Below are 25,255 nucleotides of genomic sequence, written 5' to 3'. Positions count from 1 at the left end.
GTTGGGAAATTGTCCTTCTTGGTGTTCCAGGCCTGGCCCAGGGCTGTGTATACTGTTGGTGGTCAACAAATGTTTCCTATCCATTAATGATGAGTGATTTTCCGGTACTAAGCAATGAGTTGTTATTTTACTGACAGTATTTTAAGCAAAATAATGCAGAAAGAGTCCCTCATCCATCAGGTCAGACCACCAACCCTTGCACCTGCATAATCCTGGGAATTAGTGGGATTGTTGCCCCACTTTGTTGATGAGTAAACTGAGGCTCAGAGAGGGCGGAGTCACCCAGTCAATGAATGAAAGAATTGGAACTTGAACTCTTGTATATGGATCCCTAGTCAGTGTGTTCTCTCCAGTCAACCGGACAGCATCTGCTCTGTGCTGGGCACAGGGCCAGGCCATAGTCCTTACCTTCAGGGTGAGGACAGACACACCCCGAATGGATGAGGTGTGCCTCCATCAGGGGTTTTTCAGGAAGCATGTCCTGGAGGATGTGGCATTTACTTAGGACCCCGATGGACAAGGAGGGTTGGGAAGCGAGAGATACGGGGTGAGCATTCTGGGCAGGGCAAAGGCCCAGAGGGATGGTTGAAAATAGTATTTCAAAGGCTCAATCATAAAAGCATCGTGCTGGCCACATCCTCCTGAAGAGCCTCCTGAGAGCCTCAGCAGCTGAGACAAGACCTGGGAGCCAGTGGTGGTTCCAGACAGAGGCTGCATCTGTTCTTGCAAAGCCAAGGCTTATACAGATGGCCCCCTGCTGCTCTGAGTGTGTAGGGGTGTGAATGACAAGGGCTCACACATACTGAGCTTACAGCACCTCATCTCATCCTCACGGAGTCTTCTGAGGGAAGCACCATGTATAACCCATTTTGCAGGTTGGCATACTGAGGCTCAGAGAAATGGCAGGCTCAAGGTCCAAAAAGTGGCAGAGTTGGGACTTGAACTCAGGTCGGTGGGCCCAAAGTCTCTGCTTTTAAACCCTCTGTCACCCGTGCTCTAGGAGCCCAGGACTTTCAGGTGAACTCCTGGTAATAAATCTAATGATGTGGTTGTAAATATTTAACAACCAGCTCTCTGGAAGGAAAAAAAAAAGCCCTGATTTGCAGTGTTTGCCAACTTCCAAGATGTAAATACTCCCATAATGGCTGATATCAAGCTACCAATCATAGAAGTTGGGAAAAGATGAACACGATTTGCTCTTGCACGTGGTAAGAGCCAGCTCCAGCACACTGCTGGATGCATATCCCATCCCTAGCCCAGTGTGGCCAGTAAAGACCTTCAGGTATGTCTGAAGAGTGAATGAGGGTTGAGAAACTTGCTTCTCCAGCCAGGGGCCCGCCCAGAATCCTAGGAAGCTGAGGTTAATCTTTAAGCCAGCCTTGCAAACAAGCAAAGTCATTTTACCAGTGGAGGGTGGCTTCTGGTGCTGGCTCTGCTGCTGACCTGCTGTGACTTCCAGCAGCCCCTGCCCCCTCAACCCTCAGTTTACCAAGCACGAGAGCTACCATTTGTTGACCACAACCTCAAACACCTTCATACTTGTCAGTTTAAACCTTCCCAGGAGGCCTCTATGACCATGTTCACTCCTATGACTTGTACAAGGTGCAGCAGGTGGGCAACTCGCCTAGACTTGAACCCAGATCAGTCTGGCGCAAGTCCTTGCTCACTGGTGGTCTCCTGGATGCTATTTTTATACCCCGAGGCCTTTGCCTCCCACATGCTAGGGTTCTCCCATCTCCTCTTGGGAGGCATCCAGGCCTGGTACCATTTGACCTGGCTGGGCCTTACTTTCCCATCAGTAAAATGGGAGAACTTTCAGAGAAGGAAAGCGGAGGCAGGTGGTGGTTTTATTTATTTATTTATTTATTTATTTATTTATTTATTTATTTATTTATTTATTTATTTATTTTTAATCTTCACCAGAGGATATTTTTTTCCATTGCTTTTCAATGAGAGGGGAAAGGAGAGACAGAGAGAAAAACACCGATGTGAGAGACACATATTGATCCATTGCCTCCCCACTCGTGGGATCGAGCCTGCAACTGAGGTACGTGCCCTTGGCTGGAATTGAATCCAGGACTCTTCAATCCGTGGGCTGAAACTCTAACCACTGAAAAAACCGGCCAGGGCCAGGTGGTGGTATTTAAAGCTGGATTCAGGCCAGCCTTCCTGGGGCCAGGATTCCAGGGGTCAGGATTCCAGGGGTCAGACGAAGAACCAAGGGTGAGGTGCTTACACCTAGTAGGGCAGCCTGGGCCGGGAGGTGCTGGGGTCGGTAGTGGAGGTGGGAGGCTTTGTGGCATTTCCTCAGTGTCCACTTTCTCTGCTTTACTCCCTGCCCCCTGTATCCATAGGTACTTTGCCTCTTTATTTACTTAAAAGGGTAACTGTCACTAAATACCCGCTTCAGCCCCCTCCTGGGCAATGATATCCAGAACTTGATGACTTTGATGGGCTGCCTTACTTTTTTTTTTTTAAAAAAGCACATTAAAATGAACATGCATCCCTTAAAAATAAAGCTTTCTCTTCCCCACGCTGTCCCTCAGGGCGCAATCCCCACTTTGGGGAACTAAGGTCAAGGCCAAGGTTCTTGCAGGTGACCCCCTTCTCCGTGCCTCAGTTTCCTCATCTGTAAAATGGAGATAATCATCCACCAGCCCAGCTGGGTGTCAGGAATAGATCCTAAAGTCTAGCAGAGCCATTTAGCGTGGCGCCTGGAAAGAAGTGAGTGCTCCATTAGTGCTGATACTACTATTACTATTACTAATACTAATAATTGCAGGAGAGGTAGAGTTGGGGCAAACAGGGTGGGTAGGCTGCGGGGCATTTTGGCAGAGGACAGACGGGGGCCTCCGGGGCGCGTCCCGAGCCGCCCCGGCCCCGCTCGCCGCGCGGGCCGCGCCTGGATCTCGCCGAGCCGGCCGGGACTCCTTCCCCGCGCTTCCTCCTTCCTCCGCCTCCCGGCCCGCGGCCCCTCCTCCCGCGCTCCCTCCCTCGCTCCCGCCTCCCGCGCCCTCCCTCCCCGGCCGCCGCCTCCTCCCTTTCTCTCTCGCTCCGTCTCTCCCGGCCCGGAATCCATTCCGGCCTGGGAGCCGGAGCGGCCTGGCCGCCGTCTGCCCGACCCCCCGGCCGTCCGGCGGTCCGCCCCCCGGTGCGTCCGTCCGCTGGTGCGCCCGCCTGCCCGCCGGCCCAGGTGAGCGCCCCCCCCCCTCCGTGGGCCCCCGGTCTCGGCCGGCGTTGGGGAGCCCCCGCCCCGGGACCACCCTGGCGTCGGATCGCCGGGCCGTGGGGTGTCCTGTCCATCCCTCCAATCCCCGGACCCCGGGCCGAGCCGCGATCCCCGAGCGCTGGGCGGGCGCGCGGGGCTTTGCCCAGCTCGGCCTTTTGTTGTGATGCTGCGGGGGAAGGGGGGCGCTGGGCGGGGGGTTCCGGGGTCCTGTCCTCGCGGGGACCTCCTCCGCCGCACCCTGCGCCTAGCAGCCCCCTGAGAGCAGCCAGCCCTGCCCAAGCCCTCAGGCCGGGTCTAGGCCAAATCTGAAATCGGAGCCAGTCGGCGCCACCTCTGGCCGAGGCAGCCCGGCCTGGTGCCCCCGGCCCGGCCTGGGAGGGGAGGTGGAGAGGGTCCCGCAGGACCCAGGCCCGGGGGCACCGGCTGGGGACGCCCGGCTGGGCACCAGAACCTCTGTCCTCGTGGGACTTTGGGTACGGCCTGATGCCACTGGCCTGGAAGGGACTGGGCCAGACTGTGTTTGCTCCCTCCTGCCCACAGCCCCCAGACTCACCCCTGGGTAGGCCCAGACGCCTACCTGCTCAGAAGTTGACAAAAGTTTTGGGTTTTCACCACCAGGCTGGGCCCACCTGCCTGCCTGGGCTGGGGTTGGGGCTGTGTGTCCTCAGACAACGGCCTTCCCTCTCTGAACATCAGTGGCAGGTGGGTCTGGCTGGGATTACTGGGCTGGTGGAAGGATGGGGTTGAACAAAAGAAGCTCACCTGTGGGGTATCAGTGTAGCCTCTGGGGCTTTCAGGCCAACTTGAGCAGGGGCAGAGCATGTGTGGCCCTGGGTGAGGCTTTCTTAGCTTCAGGGACGCTGTCCGATGGGAGCATTGGTCCCTGGGTGACCTGAGGTGAATTTAGGCCCAGCCACAGATGAGTGGAGATGAGACTTCTTTTCAAGAATGGGCCAGGCTGGTCCTGTTGCTGACCCTCTTCTCAGCCTCCTGGCTGGGGAGACCAGACACCTAGGCTTCTCATCTCACTGGGTGTCCTGGGCCAAGGGACTGTCCTCTCAGATCCCATATGTGGAACGGGAATCCTCAGGGGAAGAATCTATGTGTTTCTGCATGTAGGGGCTTGGCATGTAGTAGGTGCATAATAAATGAGCACTTCGCTGGATGAATTGCCTAAACTGGGTGGGAGGTGAGGTCACTGGCCCTAGTAGGGCTCATCTCCAGAAGAGAATTGCTTGGTGCCAGAAAAGCCATCTCATAACCCCTTGAGAAAGAAACAGTTCCAGCACAGCGCTGCCACCCAGCAGCTGTGTGACCTTAGGCAACTCACTGCTCCCTCCGGCCTCAGGGTTAAAAATGCACCAGTGAGAGTGAATGATAGCTGCTAACGTCTACTCAGCACCTCCTGTGCCGCAGGGACTCTTGCTTATCCTCATGTTGCTGATGGAGAAAATGAGATGCAGAGAGGGGAAGTGACTTGACCACGGCCACTCAGTTTTGAAGCTGGAATTAGAACCTAGACCTCAGTCTGGCTGCCCTTGCTCTGCCTCCCCCCAGTGTTGGGGGAGCAGGGGTTTCCCAGGAGACGACCAGGCATGAGGCATTGTTGGAAAAGACTATACTGATGGGTGACTGCATGGAAGACATGAAGCCTTGGTGATGGGGTCTTTCCACCCAGGGAAATGATTTATGGTGTGTCACCTCTCTCAGCTGACTGCTTACCCAGGTCCCCCTGTGTGGCCCCTGGGCCTTTGCTCCTGAAGGTGTCCCTGCCAGGGGTGCCCTCTCCTCTATGAGCTTCTTATCTGCTCTTGCTCTTTCAGGCTTAGCTTCAGGCCCACCTCTCCCAGGAAGGCCCTCCTCTCTCCCCCTCTCCCCCCAGCTTTCTCCTCCTCTCCCCTGGCCTCCTCCTGGAGCCTCAATTACCCCCAGCTCACAGCCAGTTCCTGCTTTTGCTTCTTCCCTGATTGTGCCCTGGGAGCCAGGGAGGAGATGGCTCAGTGACCTGCTTTCAGACCCCGCTTCCCCCAACCCCCCTGTTCCTCCCTTGACCCTGTTTTCCCAAACCCGCCTAGATACAAGCATCCATGACCATTGAGCACCTACTATGTACTAGGAGCCTTGAACTCAAGCTGAGCATTGTGGTGATGGGGTTAGCAGTGGGAGCTGTAGGGAGGCATCGGGAGGCTTCCAGGAGGTGGTACTGAGGGGAGCAGCAGTTCCCTTAACAAGGTAGGGGACAGGGTGTTCTTTCTTCGCTTCTGCTTAGATACTTCCCAGGGTCCCTGGAGTTTTGGGGAGGAGTTGTCCTGGTTGGGTTCTTGCTGGGGAATTGTGAACAGATCCCTGGCCTTTTTGGGTCTAGAGGGTGAGCCAAATAGCAAACAAGTTGCCAAATAAATTAATATATAATCGCAGATCTGGTAAGAGCTCAGAGAAGGAGGTATGGGATACAGAGGAATCTTGAAGGAAGCGCGGAGGAGTTGGCCACGCATGGAGCTAGGGGAAGGGCTTGTCCGGCAGAGGGAACTATATGTGCAAAGGCCCTGAGGTGGAGGAGTATGTGCTATTTCGGAGAAACAGTGGGAAAGCCTGTGAGTCTGGAGCACAGAGAATTAGGGGGATTGGGTGAGAGGTGAAATGAGGAGGTGTTATCAGCAGGGCTGGACCATGTGGGGCCACGTGGGGCCTTGAAGAGGAGTTTGGCCATCATTTCGCACAGGGGGCTGATGGGTGTCCCCTGTGTGAACAGCTCCATGCTGGAGGCCAGGGGTACAGAGCTGACCAAGGCATGTGGTAGAACTAGATCTGTGGGCTGGACTTCAAGTATCTGTGGGGGCTTAGATTAGGTGTCAAGAGGGGGGAAGCATTTGAGGCTGGGCTTTGAAAATGGAGTAGGAGTTCACTGGCAGGAAGGCAGGAGAGGGTGAGAGGCAGGGGTTGGAGAAGTGCAATGCAGGGTGGCTGGAGGCTGGGAGTGAGGTGGGGAGTAGGGAGGGGCAGCTGGAGACCAGAAGTATGGTAATGGCTCAGGAGTCAGACAGGTCTGGTTCAAGTTCTGACGGTCTTCACTTGTGTAACTTTGGGTCATTCATTGTATCTGTCTGAGACTTAGTTTCTTTGTCTTGAAAATAAGGACAATAAATATCTCCCTATCAGGTGAGGGTTAAAGGAGGGCTGTATGCCCAGTGCCTGGCACCCGTGGGCACTTAGGAAATGGGACCTGCCTTGTGGAGCATTTCATTGGGCAGGCCGATTGGCACAGTGAGTCTCGCCTCGCCAGCTGTGTGGTGAAGGCTTTGAGTGGATGACCTCACTGAGTCTGAAGGTGCTCGTCTGGGCAGCACTGGCCTAGGAGGGGATGTTGGCAGCCAGGGCCACCCCTGTGCTGGGTGACTTTAGTTCTGCCCTGCCCCCTTTGTGTGAGGAGGCTGAATTGGGGAGGAGGGTCTAGCTCATCCCAGCTTCTTGAAAGCCTGCCTTAGGTGAGGTTGGTCATTTTCCAGGTGTAAATGCTAAGACCCAGAGAGGAGGAGCCTCTTGACTAGGGTCTCCCAGTTGCCAAGTGCCAGGGTTGAACCTAGGCTGTAGGGCTCTGGGCTCCTAGTCCAGTGCTGGGAGCCACCAGGAGCCTCCCATGTCCCTGTAGGCCTTAGAGCTACTTCAAAGGGCCTCCACCCCCTGCTCTGGGCCTTTTGACTAGAGCCTCATTTCCTGCTTCTGTCCTATGGTCCCCACACCTCTTATCTCCCTTTGGGTTCCCATAGCCCTTTACTTCCCTTCCACGGTCCCCGCCCCCTTATCTCCATGGTAAACTGGTCTGGTTTCCACTTGAGCCCCTGGGGGAGGCACTTCCTTTGGGGTGCCTCAGTTTCCTCATCTCTGAATTGGGATAATATGAGTCATGGCTCCCACAGTGTCCCAAGAGGACTGCTACAAAGCATTTAGTGCATTAACTTGATAGATAGGGGTGGGGAAGAACAGACATGGGCTCAAGTCCTTCTTCCTCTGGCAGCTCATACCCCTTCCTGTAACTCAGTTTCTGAATCTGTAGAATGGGCGTGAGGCTTGCACCTAGTAGGGCCAAGGGGAGAATGGAGCCTGTACCTTAGTGGTTTACCTGGTGGCTGATAGCTGGCTCTTTATCACTGTTCTGGGGGAAGGTGCTCCAGGAGATACCTCCCCTGTGTCCAAAGGCAAGTCATGTAGCTTCTCTGAACTTTAGCCTCTGTACCTCTCCCTTGTGAAAATTAAATCAGCTAACATCTCCCAATGGCTTTGATTCTACTGTATACTCAGGAGATATGTCTTTCTTTTTCCCTTCCCCTCATGGGGGCTCAGATATTATCCAGTCTTGGGATAGCCTGGGGCTCAAATTCTCTAGGCCTGGATTGTTCTGTTGAGAAGCATTCTGAGGCCTGGTCTTGGCTTCATGGGAAAGAGTGTTCTGATAGATCTGTAATGTCTGCAGTGGGCAGAGGATTAGAGAGCATCCTATGTGTGCCATGAGTTTGTTATTTCTGAATTACTCTGGCCTTCTCTTCACAGATGGGGGAAACGAGGCCAGAAAGACCCAGGACATGTCCAAGCTGGGAGAAAAATGCACATCTCTTGTCTGTTGATCCCAGGCTCTCCCCAGCAGCCAGCCTGCCCCTTCCCACAGTAGAGCCTGGGTGGGGCTGAGTCAAAGGGTCAGTGGTTGGGGAGGATCCTAGAACTGGAAGCCAGAACTGCCATTTCCCCCCTTCTTGCTGTGGGGAGCAAGTGACTTCCCTCTAACCTGGGCCTCTCCCCTCCCCTCTCCCTGGAACTACCCAGAGAAATTTCAGAATAAAATGAGAAGCCAGAGGGAAGGATAACTGGATGATCTCAGCCAGGTCCCTTCCTGCTCTGGTCCTCAGTTTCCTTATCTGTACTATGAGGGCTCTTCCCTCACTGAGGCTGTGTGGTGGGGTCCTAGCCCGGGCGTTCTCCAGGGGTAGGCCCGGCGGAGTCCTCTCTTTTGATGCCCATGGTGGGGCTGTTGAGAACCTGTGGGAATGAGTCCTTTGAGCCCTCGAGCTCCCAGTGCTGGAGGAATTGAAGTTGGGGTCGGGTGGTGTCGGGAAGCTCGACTTGTCCGGTAAGGGTTGGTTATCTTCTGTGGGCTGCTTTGTCCAAGTTTGCGGCCTTGACTTTTATTCTGTTTGATGTCAATGTCTTCGCATTGTGCTCTCTCCAGCTAGGTCATAGCAAGGTGACAGACACATTCTATCCCTTGCCCCATCATGGGGTGGGTAGAACTTTTCTTCCTATTACATAGAAGAGAAAACTGAGGCTCAGAGAGGCCAAAGGCTGGGGCCATGGTCACCCAGCACAGTGAAGTGTGAGCCCAGACTTATGGCTTCTGGGTGATTTGTATCACCTGAGTCCCCCTGAGTGTGCACCAGCTTGGCTGAAATCTTTCCCCAGATAAGGGTGGATATGTTGCTGGGAGCAGGTATCCTGACTCTGGGTTTCCAACTCTGACTGATGGATCTCCACTTGGATCTGGAGTACTCTGATCTTGCAGGGAACCCTCAGGTCTCAGGAATGGCATATCAGGGTGCTTAATGGATGGTATGGCATAAAGGGAGTGGAAATAGCAAGGCCTTTGGAGCTGGTTGGATCTGGGTTTGAATCCTGGCTCTGCCACTTGTTTGCTGTGTGTGGTTATGGGAAAATGATAGCTCTGAGCCTTAGTTTCCCTATTTGTGAAATGGGGATGACAGTTGCCAGTACCAGCTTTGACAAGGTGTTGTATCAGATGACCTAATGTGTGTCTGCCTGGTGCAACACCTGTACACAGTAAGCGCTTAATATTTCTGAGTGCCTGTGATTATGAAGGTAGTTACCTGGCAAGGTGGGAATGCTGGGCCTCGGTAGGCCAGTTGATCCCAAGGACTGAGCCTGGACACCTCTGTCCATGGCGGCCTTGTCCTGTGGGGCGGGGCTGAGGGAAGGTTAACTAGAGACAGACAAATTTGGTGGCTGGATTGATCGGAAGCCACCACCTCCATGCAGCCTGTCTGAGCCTAGCTCCCGCCTGTGACTTGTCAAGGCCTCCCAGTGCCCTTATCCCTGGCATTCAGAACCACTCCTCCTCCCAGCCCACTGAATGCATCCATCTCTGCAAAGGTGACCACTGATTGAGCATTGGGTACTTTGTATCTTTGCCCACTTGGCCTGGGAGGCAGCTGAGGCTCAGAGAGAGGCCAGGATGGGCCCAGGCTCCAAAACAAGGAAGGGCTTCTGGAGGTGCTGTTGGGCTCGGCCAGAGCTCTGCCCTCTGCCCTACGCCCATCATCTCCCACGTTTCCCTTTCACTCAGGGGACCCCTTAGTCTTTCTCAACCGCTGCCTGTCTTCCTGCTTGCCCTGGATGTTTAGCCTCCATGCCTTTGCCTCTGGGGATCCCACAGCCTCTGTGTCCTTCCTCTCAATACCCTTCTAGTGGCTAAGCTGCCTCTGCCTCCAGAGAGTGTTTACTGGCCACCCTCTGTGCCCCAGCCAGAGTCCATACTTCCCTCCTCTGCACCCCCATTGCTCCTCTGCTCTCCCTCATGGCTCTCATGTGTTCTGCCTTAGATGGCGAGCCATAGGATTCTTTTTGCTTTTATGGGAGTGTGGAGATAATCACTCTGAAGGGTGCTGCACTTTACAGTTTACAAAGCACTTTCCACAGTCACCTCTGAGCATCCTCAAGCAGGGCTGGGAGGGAGACAGAACCATCATAATAATCTTCATTTGGCAGATGCCCCAAAGTCTGGGTTCCAAGTCAGGGTCAAGCCAGGTGTTCTCTGTGCTTGGGCAGATGGAACTGAACCTCCCACCCCACTCTGTGAACCCCGAGTGTCCCCAGGCAGGAACCCCTCTCTCAGAGTCCCATGAAGCCTCGACTTACTGTCAAAAGGAGGATCTGGATATTCAGAGAGGTGAGCTGACTTGCCTGTGGTCACACAGCCTTGGGCAAATGGCTTCTCTTTTTGAGCCTCAGTTGCCTCATCTGTGGGGTGGGTGCAGGAGTCTTTTCCTCATAGGGATGTTGGGAAGATTGATACGCTCATTCTGCTCACATGCCTGCCCGTGCCGGGCTTATAGAAAGTGCCCAGTCAGTGGTCGGGGTATAGGGATGGCAGGATTCTGACTGGCAGGAGAACAGCATTCCAGGCAGAGGGCCCACGTGAGCAAAGGCTGGGAGGTAGGACAGTTTAGGGAGCATCTGTACTAGGAGGAGGTGAGTGGGAGAGGACCCTCCACCCTCCAGGATTTGTGCTGACCCTGAAGGAAGTGGTTGGGGCATCAGAGCTGACTGTGGTGAGGCTCACCTCCCTGCTTTCCAAACTTTAGATTTCCTTTCATCCTTGGGAGCCACCGCCTGCCCTCCCCACCCCCATCCCTACCAGGTGTTCCCGAAGGCCTGGAACCAGATGAGCCACAGTTCTATTTGGGGACAATTCTGCTGTTCCCATTTCTCTTCTGTGCCCTAGTTTTAGAAACTATGTGGGTTTGGTTACCAGTTGGCCATTTGCAGAGAGGCCCCCCCCCCCCCCCCATACCTTAGGTCTGTGGGCAGCTCGGGCAAAACAGGACTCAGTACTGCCGTGGGCACTTGCTCCTGGCCTCTGCTCCTGGGTTCTCTGGATAGGGCATTGGCAGCTGGACTCTTAGTTACCTGCTGGCGATGTCTGGTCCTTGTGCTGAGTTCTGGGGACCCCAAACGTACACTCTGGGAGCAGCCTGCACTGTGAGGGAGCCAGACACAGACCCTGACCATTGCTCTGCCATGGGGTAGGTGCCATATGAACTGTGGCAGTCCATTACAATGCCAGAAGGGCTCCCCAGAAGAGATGATACCTGGCCTGGGGCTTAGATGGTGAGCAGGAGCTTAGGAGGCAAAAAGAAGGATGTGGGCCTTCTAGGGAGAACGCGCAGCGGGGGCAGAGGTCCGGCGGTGGGAAATAGCCTGGTGTGTGCAGGCATAGTCTGCGGAGCTGGGGGAGCAGGTCGTGTACAGTAGTTGGTTGTTAGAAGATGACTAGGCTGGTCAGGCAAGGACTCAAGCCCTTGCCAGGGCGCTCAGCCTTTGGCCCGGGGCTGCCAGGAGCACGGCTTCCTGCTGGAGGTGTGAAGAGACAGAGAAGGATCTGATGGGGCTCAGGTGCTCATTTACTATTGTCAAGGGAAGGCAGCCCAGAGGCTGGGGTTCCAGTTAGGGATCAAGAACACCCACTTGGAGCAGAAGGTTGAGGCTGGTCTGGGGCTTTGGAGGGAGTAGTGGGTCAGGGAAGACTTCTTGGAGGAAGTGGTGCATCTGACTCACCTGGAAGGATGGGATGATTGGGGGCCGGGGGGAGGTGGAGCTTGAGCAAGGGGCTGAAGGTAAGGCAGGAGCAGTTCCTCTTGTTGGAACTGGAGGAGTGGCAGAGATTTGACCTGAGAAGTGACTAGTGCCAATCAGTAGAGGGCCTTGAGTTCCTGCTCAGGGAGGCTACACACTGTCCTGGGGCAGTGGGGAGAGACTGCGGGTAGGACTGATTTATCCAGCACTGTGGGTAGTGCCCAGCTCGCAGTGTGGCTTTGGTGAGGTGGCCCTGGTGGCTGCACCAAGAGCAGATGGGCCTGGAAAGAAGGTGATTGCCCACTGGCCAGGCATATGGTAGATCTGGGATTGAAAGGGGAGCAGCGGGGTGAGGGGTGGAGGCCTCTACCCCCTGGTCTGCCTGCTCATATATCCTTTCCCTGCAGATGCCCTGTCTGGCAGGAAGTAATGGGGACTTGTTGGGGCCTGGCCGGCAGATTCCAAAAGTGCCTGGGATATGGGCGGGCCTGGGACAAGGGCTCTGGGTTCAGAGCCCAGCCTCCTTCCCTTGCTAGGTAACTTCCACAGGGCAGAGGTCTCCCCGTTGGGGTGAAGCGCTAGACATGGTTGTCCACTTGTGCCTCCAGAGAGGCCCCTCCATCCTCTTGAACCCAGAGGTTCTGTACTCCAGACACAGTGAGTCGAGAGGTGTAGCTGAAGACTCTGGGCCTGAATTTGAATCCCAGCTTTGTTCTTTGCTGGCTGGCAGATCTTGGCCAAGTAACTTCGCCCTTCAGAGCCTCAGTTTTCCCATTTGCAGGAATGGGGGTCACTCTAGAACCTCCCTCCTAGGGCTCCTAGGGGGGATTAATGAGATTTTAGAGGGCTGTGCCCAGCACCATGCCAGCTCCTGCGATCAGGCTTTGGAGCCCTTGGTCGAGCTTAGCAGGGTTTCTGGGACTTGCTGGGCAGCTGAGGGCAGCTTCCGGTCTGCCCCAGGCTCTCAGCACTGAGGACAAAGCCCCTTTGTGGTGGGACAGATAGAGTCTGGGAGCCCCCCACTCTTTGGGGACCACAGGGCCGCCTGCCCCTCCTCCTCACCCAGTTCCCTTGGGGTAAGGAGCTTCCTCAGACTGAGAGGATGGGAAATGAAAGTTGGGTTGTGCAGGAGGAGTGGCCAGGCTGGCTGCAGCTGCTCAGGCCAGGCTCTGGCTGGTGAACTTGGGAAGCCCATTCCCTTCTCTGGGCTACCTTCTCAGGGCCCTGTGCATCTTTGGCAAGTCTCAGGCCCACTGTGTGTGCCCTGTTCATCCATCCATCCATCCATTTGTTCATTTCCTTTTTCATTCATTCATTCATTACCAATTATCCACTCCATGCTAGGCCCTGTGCTTTTGGCCAGTGTTTGTTCTGACCAGATGGTGCCCAAGCATCCCATCTGTGAACTGTTTTGAATATTACACCCACTACAAAGTATTCAGTTGTGAGGGTGACAGAAGTGGCCCCCTGTCCTCATCAGACATGTGCTCATACAGTGAGTTATGTATCAGAGCTGTGGTCCGTGCTAGGAAGCAGAAGTTGAAGGTTCTCACTGGGCTGGAGGACTTTGAGGAGGTAGCTTCTAAAAGGAGACTCAGAGAGCAGAGTTGTCTGGGTGTGTTGCCGTTTAAACAGGTGGTCAGGAAAGGCCTCTCTGAGGAGGCATCATTTTAGCCCAGCACCTGAGGGAAGTGTGGGAATTAATCATAGGTATCTAGGGGAAGTGTGCTCTGGTGGAGGAAGTACAAAGGCCCTGAGGCAGCGGTGCACTGGATCCTCAGGGAAAGGGGAAGTGGCCCGTCTGGGAGCGGAATGAGTGGTGGTGGTGGTGGGGGCTGGTAGAGTCCATTGTAAAGCTTGGAGGCCCCTGAGGGGACTTTGTCCTTAGTCTTGGAGTTCAGGGGCTGTGAGGCTTAAAGCAGGAGTGACTGGTTCATACTGACACTTTAGAAAGGCTCTCTGCCCCTAATTGGCCAACCTGGAGGAGAAGCCTAGACGCTAGGGTGGCTAGGGCGGGAGGGAAGGAAGTAGATTCAGGGTGTGTTTGGAGGTGGGACTGACAGAGCTTGGACTGGGTTACATGGGGGACAGGAGGAATCCTCCTTTCTCTCTTGGGCTGCTGGTGATGAGGGACTGAGGCCCCGCCACAGACTTTCGTAGGGTTCAGGTTCGTGTTCGCTTCTCCTCTCCCTAATCCATCTGGAGGCACATAGGCCCAGCGTCTTACTCACTTTGTCCTGAGGGCTGGACCCAGTCCTCCAGTTCCTGCAGCTTTAAACAACGGTATACATTAGATGAAACCAGCAGGATCCTGCCCACTTCACAGATGAGAAAACTGAGTAACGGTCCCTACCTCACAGTGCTGCAGGGAGGACCAGATGAAACAGCGTCAAGCCTGATGCCAGGCATACAGTAAGCATTCAGTAATCCACAGGTATTTTTATTCAGTAACCAACAGATAGTGTTGTTTCTGTGGGGTGTAAGGACATGTGTGTGAGCCTGGGCTCTGGCCATGTCCACCCCAGAGCTGGGCTTTGGAGTAGGGCTGGAGCTGCTGAGTGGCCTCTTCTAGATACGTCAGCACCTTGCAATTGAAGGTCCCTGGAACCCACACCCAACACCACTTTCCACTTGGGGAAACTGAGTGCAAAAGGGCACAAGATGGGCTCAAGGCTACGCAGTGACTTGGGACAGAGCAAGGTTTTACACCGGTCTCCTGGTGCCTTGTCCTGCTCCAGTGCCCCCCACTTCTGGGCCTTGCCCTTCCCTCTAAGGCTTCCAGACTGTGGCTGGGTCCTGGTGGGAAGGGATCCTGCCCTCTACAGTGCACGTCAGAGCCTGGGGCTGGAAAGGGGGTCCCTTCCTGCCCAGGAAGAAACCTAAGAGCTTCCAGGGGCTGGAACAGCCCTTTCTCTGCAGGACTGGGGTTGGGGCAGCTCCATGGCCCACTTGCTTAGCCTTTGCCCTCCCCAGGCTGCGGGTCTCGTCCCGGCAGCACCTCTCCATCTCTCTGCCAGGGCCAGCTCGAGCCTGCAGCGTTCTGCCCCGCCCCAGCCACACTGGCAGAGCCGGTTTGAGGCCTCTCAGCCCCTAGCGTGCTTGCAGCATGAACATGGGACCAGACACGTTCTGGCTGCCCTGGCCCACAGTCGGTCCCTGGCTCACTCGTCACTCGCTCCTTGCTCATTCAGCAAACATCCCCTGGTACCTGGTCCGTGTCCAAGCTCCTGCCGCCGGGGCTCAGGGCCTGGAGTTGGCTCAGACTTGCACACTTCTCTGTGTGTTAGGGCGGTCAGAGGCTCTGCCGCCTGGGCATGCCAGGCTGTGGCAGGAGAGGCAGGGGTCGGGACACAGGCTGTGGTGGGGCTGGATGGACCCAGGGCTGAGGCCTGACCTCTTCATCTTGTGGGGTCCTGGGTAGGACCCACTCATCCATCCCGCCATCCCTCCATCCTTCCCTCCGTCACTCCATTTCTCCCTCCCTCCTTCCCACAAATGTTTACTGAGCGCTGCTATGTGCCAGACAATGTTCTAAAGGCTGAAGATACAGACAAAAGCCCCGCTCTCGCAGAGCTGACGTTCCAGGTGGGGAGACAAAAACACAACAAGTGAGGAAAGTACGCGCAGTCTGCAAGAGGGTGACAAGTGCCATGGATCAGATTAAAGCGGGAAGGGCTGGAATGCTGGCTGGGGCCCGGAGGACTGGCTGTGATTGGGTAGAGTGCCCTGGGAAGAAGGACCTCTCCCAGAAGCTCACCTCCACCTCGCTCCCTGGGAAAGGGGGCGCAGGTAGAGCGGACAGCCAGGGCCCAGACCCTCAGGTAGGGGGTGCTGGAGTGGAGGAGTGAGGAGGAACAGCGAGGAGGCCAGGAGCAGAAGAGTGAGTGGGAGAATGGAGGAGGAAAAGGGAAAGATTGAGGGGCCAGTGGGGAGGGCTCTGCGCCTCCTAATCTTGGCTCTTGACTCCAAGTGAGATGGGGGCCATCGGAGGGCTCTGCACCTGGCTGCTCTCTGGAGAACAGATTGGGGGGGTTACGTCATTAGTCCAGCAAGGGGAGGGGGCAATAATGGTGTGTCCAGGCTGGGGGCAGTTGGTGGGAGGGGGAAGGGGGCCAAACATTGTTTTTGCATTATTTCATTTAATCTTTTTAAAACTCTTTATTAATGAGGCATATTAGTATAATGAACCCCCATGACTGAGCCCCAAACACCACCTACCCACGGCCTGTCCTGCCCCCATCCTGTGTCACTTTAAAGCAAATCCCGCATGTCATATTTCATGTGTAAATCTTTCAATATGTATTTCCAAAAGATAAGAACTCATGGTAAGAAAGTAGCCACAAAACCATAATCCATCTAAAAGAAATGAGCAGTCGTTCCTTAACATCACTAAAAATCACCTTCCCCCCCAAATATATTTTGAGGTAAAGCTGATGCGTCTGGGCCTCCCTTTCTTTACCATAAAGTGAGGTTCACAATGGCCCCCCCTCCCAGGCTCTTGTGAGAGAATCCAGGTAAGATGCAGACACAGGGCCTGGCCTACAGTAGGTACTCAACAAATAACCGCTGCCAGTGTTACAGATTGATGGCAAATATGAATTCATTTAATCCTCACAACAATCCTTGGAGTTAGGTTGTTATTTCTATCCCTATTTTATAGATTAGGAAATAGAGGCACAGAGAGGTGGAGTAATTTGCCAAGGCCACAAAGCTAGAAAGGGCCAGAGCTAAGTTTTGAACCTAGGCAGCCTGGCTCTTAATCCCCATGTGATGGGGGCTATGTGAACCCAGAAAAAGAGGTTGGGGGGCAGGCAAGGTCAGGTATTGCCTGTGGCCAGATAGTAGTTCATGGTGGGGCACAGGGGTAGGGGAGGCAGGTGGTGAAGCTTCAGGGGAGGAATTAGCATGTGCAAAGATCTGGAAGCTAGAGGGTAATTATGAGTTGAAGGGAAGGCCAAGGGGTAGGGAGGAGGGAGCGTGCAGCAGGCCGTCCTCCATCCTTGGCCTTGACCTTGTGAGCAGCAGGCAGGAGCTTTAAGGGTTTTGGCCATCTCGCTGACCACAAGATGGGGAGTGTTGGACTTTCCCAAGGGCACATCCAGAGTAGGCCACCTGTGGGCTTTGAGTGGTGGGGAGGAGCGTTGAGCTCAGGCTGACTGTATGGAGGGGCCTGGCCACCAGGTGCTCCTGCCCACCAGTGTCCCTGAAGGGAGTTACTGTATGCATGTGGGTGGGGAGGAGAGGATACTGTGTGTTCTCAGAGTGGAGCAGCAGCCAGAGCTGCTGGCAGGAAATAGCGGGCACCGTGGGCAGGGGCCGGCTGGTGACTGTCCCCCCAGGCCCATCAGCCATCAGCTAGTGGGGGTGCAGCAGCTCTGAGGCCCCTAGGAGAGATGACCTTGGAGAGGTTGGGAGAGAACAAAACTTGTCACTTCAGTGTTCCCTGTGGTTGCCCCCTGATACCGGGGGTCTGCTAAGGAGTCCTTGGCATGCCAGGGCCTCTGTCCAGGTGCCGATACTGAGGCCGGAGAGGAGGCATGACTTGTTCAAGGTCACACAGTGATTCTGATAGAGGCCTTCCACTCAGCCATGTAGTGGGCAGCCCTCATCAGGCCAGGCCAGTTGGTACCTTGCTGGGTCCCTGATACCTGCCTGGTCTGTGGGTTTGGGGACAGAATCTCCTCTTCCAGCTCCATCTCAGCCCAGCACTCTTGGGCCTGGTGCTCCAAGAATCATTTCTTTAGTCCCAGTGTCCACACCCTCATTCGAGGGCTGGCCTCCGCCTTGTTTTCTGACCTGGGGCTGGGCACACCCCTCTCAGACCTTCTCACACCTGTCCAGAGGCCAGCAGTGACCCAGTTAGGCTGGAACCCACTCAGTCCAGATCTCTCAATTGATAACTCTCTGCACATCCGACTTTCCCACCTGAGGGCCTTTGCACATGCTGTGCCCACCCCCTGGGCTGCTCTTCCCATGCCTCCTTGCAGATGCAGTGGAGAGAGGATGAGCTTTGGCATCACTGGGATCTGGGTTGGTATCCTAGCTCTCTACTTCCCGACTGAGCAGCTTCCTGGAGCCCCCATGTCCTTGTGTGTAAAATGAGTGTGGCCACAGCTTTTGCCAGGGTTGTTGGGAGCACTGAAAGGGTGGCATGAACCCCAGGTGGGAGGGCATGGGGGGGCAAAATGTGGGTCTCAACAGCCTCTTCAGCATGCCCCATTCCACCCCACCAGCCTGCACTGGAGCAGTGGACAGCATTTGAGTTCTAGGGAGTGGGCTGAGTTGGCCCTGGACCCTACCAAGAAAGGCCCAGCCACAGGCTTTGTCCTTGGCCTGGGTAGCAGCCCTTCTTTAGGGAGCTCAGAGTGGAAGGGACTTGTCACTCAACTGCTAAGGGGTGGGACTTTAATCACATCATTTAACCTGTCTGTGCTTTAGTTTCCCTACCTGTGAAATGGGATAATAGGAATGGCATATAGTAGGTGCTAAATAAATATTAGCTCTCACTACGGTCATTATTCATGCCCCTCACTTTGAGGCAAGAGTCCATTCTATATTAAAAAGCCTCCTATAGACAAAATACCCCAGCCAAGTAGGTAATTCTTTTGAGAATGTGAAGGAAAAAAAGGGAATCAGGTGAAGACCCCTGCCTGTGGGAGCTTCCCTTCTAGTATGGCAGGTCACAGGGAGGCAAGAAAGGGACGCAGCCCCCATCTGTGAAATGGGCACCCTCTTCATGTTGCTCCAGCCGCAGTTTCCTCCTCTGTGGCCAGGGCCAGTGCTGGCGGTTCCTGCGTCACATGCTGTGGTGAGGAAGGATCAGGTATCAGTGGGGGACCCACCTTGGGAGTTTAGAGGGGTCATGTGTTTACTCCATAAGTGGTCCTTCTTGGGCTGAGTGGCCTTGGACCAGCTGCTCTCCTTGCCCTGGCCTCCATTTCCCTGTATGGAAAACGGACTGGCCAAGGGGTCCTGTGTAGTCCCTGTATAAGGACACCCAGTGAGACCCTGCTGGGACCAGTGGCTTTGGAGAGAGGGGCTGACAGTGACCTGGGGCCCGGAAAGCCAGGAGGGCCAGGGTTCTCATCTTGCCCTCTGTGGTCTTGGATGGTGGCTTGAGTACCTGACTTCACTTCCCTGAACCTCTTTCTCTCCCCTCCTCTGAAAGATAGGGATGATTGTCCCTGTGCGACAGGGTCCTGGTGAGAGCTGGAGAGCTGAATAGTGACAATGGAAATAATAATGTGAGCGGCAGTAGTAAAGCCCATTTAACAGGCCTGGCCTGTGTGCCCAGGGCTTGGCATGGGTGAGCTCTTTGGCCTTTGCAACTGCCCTGGGAATGACTATGGGGGTCTTCATGGAACTGAAGAAGGGTTTTGTTTGTTTGTTTGTTTTTTAAGGAAGAGAGAGAGAGAAACAGTGTGAGAGAGAAAGAGAGAAACATCTGTTGGCTGCCTCCTGTGCGTGCTCTGACCAGAGACAACCCACAGCCTGGTATGTGCCCTGACCAGGAATCAAACCCACCACCCCTCGGTGTACCGGACGACGCTCCAACCAAGTAACCCCAGCCAGGGCTGAAGGAGGCTTTGATTTTCCCAGAGTCCTCCCATGGGCCACAGCAGGACCCCCCCAACCACGATGCTATACCCCACCTGGCTCAGACAGATGCCTGATGGGGCCTTTCTGCTCCCCTCCCTCCAGAGACAGGATGATGGCTGCCAGTGGGCTGTGTCCATCCACCACCTCCTCCCTCTGTCCCCTCACATTCCTGCCACAACCTCCACCACCCACTCTTCCCAGCCTTCTTGGGCCATTGTTATCAGGAGACATTCCTGCACTGCCTGAGAGCAGCTTCCACCTTGGGCCCTTCTGAGAGCGGGTGCAATCATTGATATAGGCCCTGCCTGTGGCTCCCTTGGGGGATGGAGCCTGGGGCAGGAGGCTATGAAGCCCAGACAATCTGAGCCTGCCTGCTGGTGCTGTCTCTTCCGAACTGTGTGACTTTAGGCAAGCAACTTGACCTCTCTGTGCCTCATTTTCCTCATCTGCTAAGTGGGGCTGTCCACATAGGGTGCAGTGGGCCACCTGGGCTCGTGCATGCTGTGCTGTTAGCATGGTGCCTGGCACACAGGAGTCTCTACCCACCAACTAGCTGTTGTTATCTGAGAACCAGTTGTTCCTCCTTGTGGACCCCCAGTTTAGATGGCATCCGTATCTACCTTCTGAGTGCACATCAGGAGGGTCCCTGTGGGCTTTCTCTTCTCCAGGCCTGTGGGACGAGGAGAGGGCAGAGCTGAGAGAGGCTATTTTCAGAAATTGAGAACCTGCTGTGTGACCTTAGGCAGCGCCTCTTCCTCTCTGAGCCTCCTTTTTCTTGTCTGCTCTGTGAGCACTGGGCCCTCATTACTGCACTGCCTGTAATTCCTCCCTTGGCTGATTGATTCAGTCACTTCGTTTTTTGTTTGTCTTTCCCACTATAGTGCCTGGTACAAAGTAGGTGTTCAGCTAAGCTTTGTTGAAGGAGCCAATCAATGCACAGTGGCTGAGAGGATACCCAGGGCTTTCCTATTTCCAGGCCCTTTGCCAGGAGCACCATCCCCAGTCATCTCTACTTGTGGAATTCTTTGCCCTTGAAGCCCTTCTCAAATGCTGCCTCTTCCAGGAAGTCTTTCCTGGTTTCTCCCAGCAGAGGGGATTGCTGGTGCTTTGAACACTTTGGGGCTCTCTGGGGGCACCGCTACAGTCCCCCTTGGTGTACATAGTACCATGTGAATAACCAATTAGAACCATGCCCTTACTAGGAGCCACACGTGGTGGGGAGCCCTGTGCCTGCGCTGTCTTATTAATCCTCCACAACCTTGCAAGGCAGATATTATTACCCTTCCCTTTCCAGAACCCAGAGGATCAGAGAAGAGAAGTAATTGCCCAGCTATGAGAGAGCGAGCCGGGATTTGAAACCAGATGAGCCTACATTTTTTCTTAAAAAGGAAAGAAAAAACACTAATATACACACACAGTAAAAAGTAACTCAAACAGTACAAAAGAAGACAGGGAAAAGTAGGCCTGTCTTGCACCGGGGTCTCCTTGCCAGAGGCGTCCACTGAGAGGCTTTTCTGGTGTGTCCTTCTAGGGAGATCTAGGCATATATAAGCGTATGTGTCAGAAAAATGTAAAAAAAAGCGGTAGCACATGGTATACCCTGTTCTACACCTGCGTTCTCTTCTTCACAGTGTACCTTGGAGAGCATTTCGTGCTGCTGCTTTCTTTTTCATGGTTGCAGAGAATTCATTGTGTGCATGGAGACTGTGCTTTACTTAATTAGCCAGGAATTCTTTGGTTGTTTCCAGCCTTAGTTTATTACAGACAATTCTGCAACAAATATCCCAGTCATAGGCTTAGTGTTCATGTGTGAGACTACCTTAGGATTAATCCCAAGTTGCAGGTTTCATGGGGGGTGTGCAGTTGTAATTTTTTTCAAATCCTTGCCCGAGGGTATTTTTTCCGTTGCCGTGTGTTGCCGGGCCGGCCTTCAGGGGGGCTGTGCGGAGGCTCCTCACATCACGCCTCCGCTTTGCCTCGCTCTCGCTACACAGGCGCTGGTAGGATTTTGGGATCTTTGCCAGTCTAATAGATGAACAGTGGCCTCTAGTGTAGTTTTTTCCCCCCATGAAATTATTTTTTTATTTATCTTTAAAAAATTTAATTGAATTTATTGGGGCGACATTGGTTAATAAAACCATACAGGTTTCAAGTGTACAACTCTATAATACATCGTCTGCCTACTGCATTGGGTGCTCGCCATCCAAGTTTTTAAAAAAAAATATTATAGCTTTACTGAGAAATAATTTGTTTTCCGGTATGTTCACAGAGTTTTGCACCCATCACCACAATCAATTTTAGAACATTACCCCAGAAAGAAACCGTGTACCCATTAGTCACTCTCCACTTCCCCTCAAACCTTCTTCCCCAGCCCCAGGCAACAACTGATCTAGTTTCTGTTTCCATAGATTTTCCTATTCTGGCCATTTTTATGAAATCATACAAGATGTGGTCTTTTGTGTCTGGCTTCCTTTACTTAGCATACTGTTTTCAAGGTGACTTCATGCTGTGGCACATATCAGTACTTCATTCCTCTTTCTTGCCAAATAATATTCTGTGTGTGCATATGCCGCATTTTATTCACCCATTCGCCAAGGGGTGGACATTGGGTTCTTTCCACTTTTTGGTTACTATGAACAATGCTGCTGTGAACATTCATGTACAAGTTTTTATGTGGCCATGGGTTTTTTTATTCCTCTTGGGTGCATACTTAGGAGCAGAACTTCTGACTCGTATGGTAACACTGTATTTAACCTTTTGAGGAAATGGAAGACTGTTTTCCAAAACAACTGCACCATTTTACTTCCCATCAGCAACGTGTGAAGTTTCCAATTACTCCATCTCCTTGCCAACAACTGGTGGTTATCTGTCGTAACATCCCAGCGGGTGTGAGGTGGCATCTCATTGTGGTTTGGGTTGGCATTTCCCTAATGACGAATGATGCTGAGCATCTTTTCATGCAGTTATTAGCCCCTGGTGTGTCTTCTCTGGAGAAATGTGCATTCAAATCCATTGCCCATTTTTCAGTTGGGTCATTTGTCTTTTGCTGTTGAGTTATAAGAGTTCTTAATATTTTCTGGATTCAAGTTCCTTATCAGATACGTGGTCTGGAAATATCTTCTCCCATTCTGTGGATTCCTTTTACTTTCTCGATGGCGTCCTTTGGCACACAAAAGTTTTTATTGTTGATGAAGTCGTTTAACTTTTCTATTGCTGCCTGTGCTCTAAGAAACCATTGTGATCCAAGGCTGTGAAACGGATGCCTATATGTTCTTATATGAATTTTTAAAGTTTTACGCTGTATATTTAGCTCTGTGATCCATTGGGAGTTAATTTTTGTGTAGGGTTTGAGGAAGGAGTCCAGCTTCTCTGTGTTGCACGTGGATATGCAGTTGTTCCTGCATCATTTATTGAAAAGGCTGTTCTTTCGCCATTGAATTGTATAGGGTCACTCGCCCAAAATCAATGGATTGTAAAGGTGAGGGGTTATTTCTGGATTCTAAATCCCATCCATTGGTTTATAGGTTCTATCCTCATACCGGTACCACACGATCTTAATTACCGGAGCTTTGCAGCAAGTTTCAAAATTGAGAGGGATGAGCCCTCAGAGTTTGTTTTTCTTTTTCAAGATTGTTTTGGCTGTTCTGAGTCTCTTGCCTGTCCATATGCAGTGTAGGATCAGTTTTTCAATTTTTGCCAAGTACCTAACTGGGATTTTGATAGGGGTTGTGTTGAATCTGTGGCTCAGTTCGGGCACTCTTGCCATCTTAGCAATGTTTAGTCTTCCAATCCATGAATATGGGATGTCTTTTTGTTTATTTAGATCTTTCATTTCTTTCAACATTTTTGTAGTTTTCAAAGTTTAAGTTTTGCACTTTTCTCGTTAATCTTATTCCTAAGCGTTCTTTTGACATCGTCAGTTGTTTTCTTAATTTAATTTTTGGATTGTTCATTGCTAGTATATAGAAATACAATTTATTTTTATATAATGGTCTTGTAACTTGCAACCTTGCTAAACTTGTTTATTAGTTCTAGTAATTTTTTTTTAGTGGAATCCTTAGGAATTTCTACTTCAAGATCATGTCATCTGCAAATAGAGATAGTTTTACTTTTTTCTTTCCAATTAGGATGCCTTTTATTTTCTCTTTTTTCCTGGCTGGAACTCCAGTACAGTGTTGAATAGAAGTGGTGAGAGTGCACATCCTTGTTTTGTTCCTGATCTTAGGGGAAAGCATTCAGTCTTTCACCATTAAGCATGATGTTAGATACGGGTTTTTCATAGATGTCCATTATCAGGTTGAGGACATTCCTTTCTATTTCTAGTTTGTTGAGTGTTTTTGTCATGAAAGGGTGTTGGATTTTGTCACATACTTTTCTGCATATGTTGAGATTATTGTGTGTTTTCAGTCTTTATTCTAATGGTATGATGTATTATATTAATTTATTTTCAGAAGTTGAACCAACCTTGTATTCTTAGGGTCAGTTTCAATTGGTCATGGTGTATAATTCTTTTTATATATTGTTGGATTCAGTTTGCTAGTATTTTGTTGCTGATTTTTACATCTTATATTCTAAAAAATAGTGGCCTTCAGTTTTCTTTTCTTACAGTATCTTTGCCTATTTTGGGTATTAGGGTATTACTGGCTTCATAGAACCAATTGGGAAGTGTTCCCTAGTGAAGAATTGGTATTATTTCTTTAAATGTTTGGAAGAATTCACCAGTGAAGCCATCTGGGCCTGGGTTTTTCCTTGTGAGAAGTTTTAAAATTACTAATTCAATCTCTTGTTTTAATTTTACTCCAATTTTCTATTTCTTCTTAGTTTCGGTAGTTTGTGTTTTTCTAGGAATTTGCCCATTTTACCCAGGTTATCTAATTTGTTGGCATAGCACTGTTCATAGCATTCTCTTATAGTCTTTATTTCTGTAAGGTTGGTAGTATTGTCCTCTCCTTCATTCCCGATTTTAGTAATTTGCATCTTCTCTATTTTTCTTTTGGTCAGTCTAGATAAAGGTTTGTCAATTTTGTTGATTTTTTTCAAGGAACTAACTTTTGGTTTTGTTGATTTTCTCTATTTTAAAATTTATTTTCTATTTCATTAATTTCTGCTCTAATCTTTATTTCCTTCCTTTTACTTGATTTAGGGTTCATTTGCTCTTCTTTTGCCAGTGTCTTAAGGTGGAAGGTTAGGTTACTGATTTGAGATTGTTCTCCTTTTTAAATATAGGCTTTTGCAGCTCTGAATTTTCCTTTAAGTTCCCCTTTACTGCATCCTATACATTTTGATATGCTGTATCTTCATTTTCATTCATCTAAAAGTATCTTCTACTTTTTTTGGTGCTTTTTGCTTTAACTCATTGGTTATTGAGGAATTGATCAATTTTCGCATATATGTAATTTCCCAAATTTCTATTAGTGATTTCTTAATTCATTTCATTGTGGTCAGAAACGTACTTTTTATTATTTCACTCCTGAATTTATTAAGGCTTGTTTTATGGCTTAACATATGGTCTATCTTGGAGAATGTGCGATGTGCACTTGAGAAGAATGTGTAGTATGCCATGGTTGGGTAGCTTCTGTAGTTTTAATTTGCATTTATCTTCTAAGTGTAGTGCTGATCACCTTGTCATATGTTTAAGAGCCATTTGATTTGCTGTCTATGGTTACTTTTCTTCTTTTGTAGGAGCTCATTATATATTAAAGGAAAAAACCCTTATCTATCATATGAGTTACAAATATTTTTCCTAGTTTGTTGTCTTTTGAATTTGTTTATGATGTTTATTGAGTTATGAGGCATTTTATTTTATTTTATGTCTTTTAAAAAGACATCTCACGAAGTCTCATATTTTTAAACGATTTTTTAAATTGTTTTTTTTTTTTTTTTTTTGAGAGAGAGAGGAAGGGAGAGGGAAAGAGAGAAACATTGATGAATACTGATCACTGCCTTCTGCACACCCTCTACTGGGGATTGAGCCCACAACTCGGGCATGGGCCCTGACCAGGAATAGAACTGGCAACTTGTTGGTACATGAGATGACACCCAAACAACCGAGCCACACCAGCCAGGGAT

At 51.5% G+C, this 25,255-nt stretch overlaps 1 protein-coding gene across 1 annotated transcript in view; it reads left to right on the top strand.

The window, feature by feature from the left end:
• Positions 1–3,113: 3,113 nt before the first annotated feature.
• Positions 3,114–25,255, top strand: part of SRC (SRC proto-oncogene, non-receptor tyrosine kinase) — a 48,716-nt gene continuing 26,574 nt past the window's right edge. Inside the window, exon 1 of the mRNA XM_087818741.1 lies at positions 3,114–3,193. The gene's annotated coding sequence lies outside the window, so the exon portion shown is untranslated. The remainder of the gene's footprint in view (positions 3,194–25,255) is intronic.

Source organism: Miniopterus natalensis, chromosome 7 (assembly GCF_054644295.1).
Source record: "Miniopterus natalensis isolate mMinNat1 chromosome 7, mMinNat1.hap1, whole genome shotgun sequence".
Taxonomy (NCBI): Eukaryota; Metazoa; Chordata; class Mammalia; order Chiroptera; family Miniopteridae; genus Miniopterus; species Miniopterus natalensis.
The sequence above is the reverse complement of the archived record's forward strand: the minus strand, read 5'-3'. Positions and strand labels throughout refer to the sequence as shown.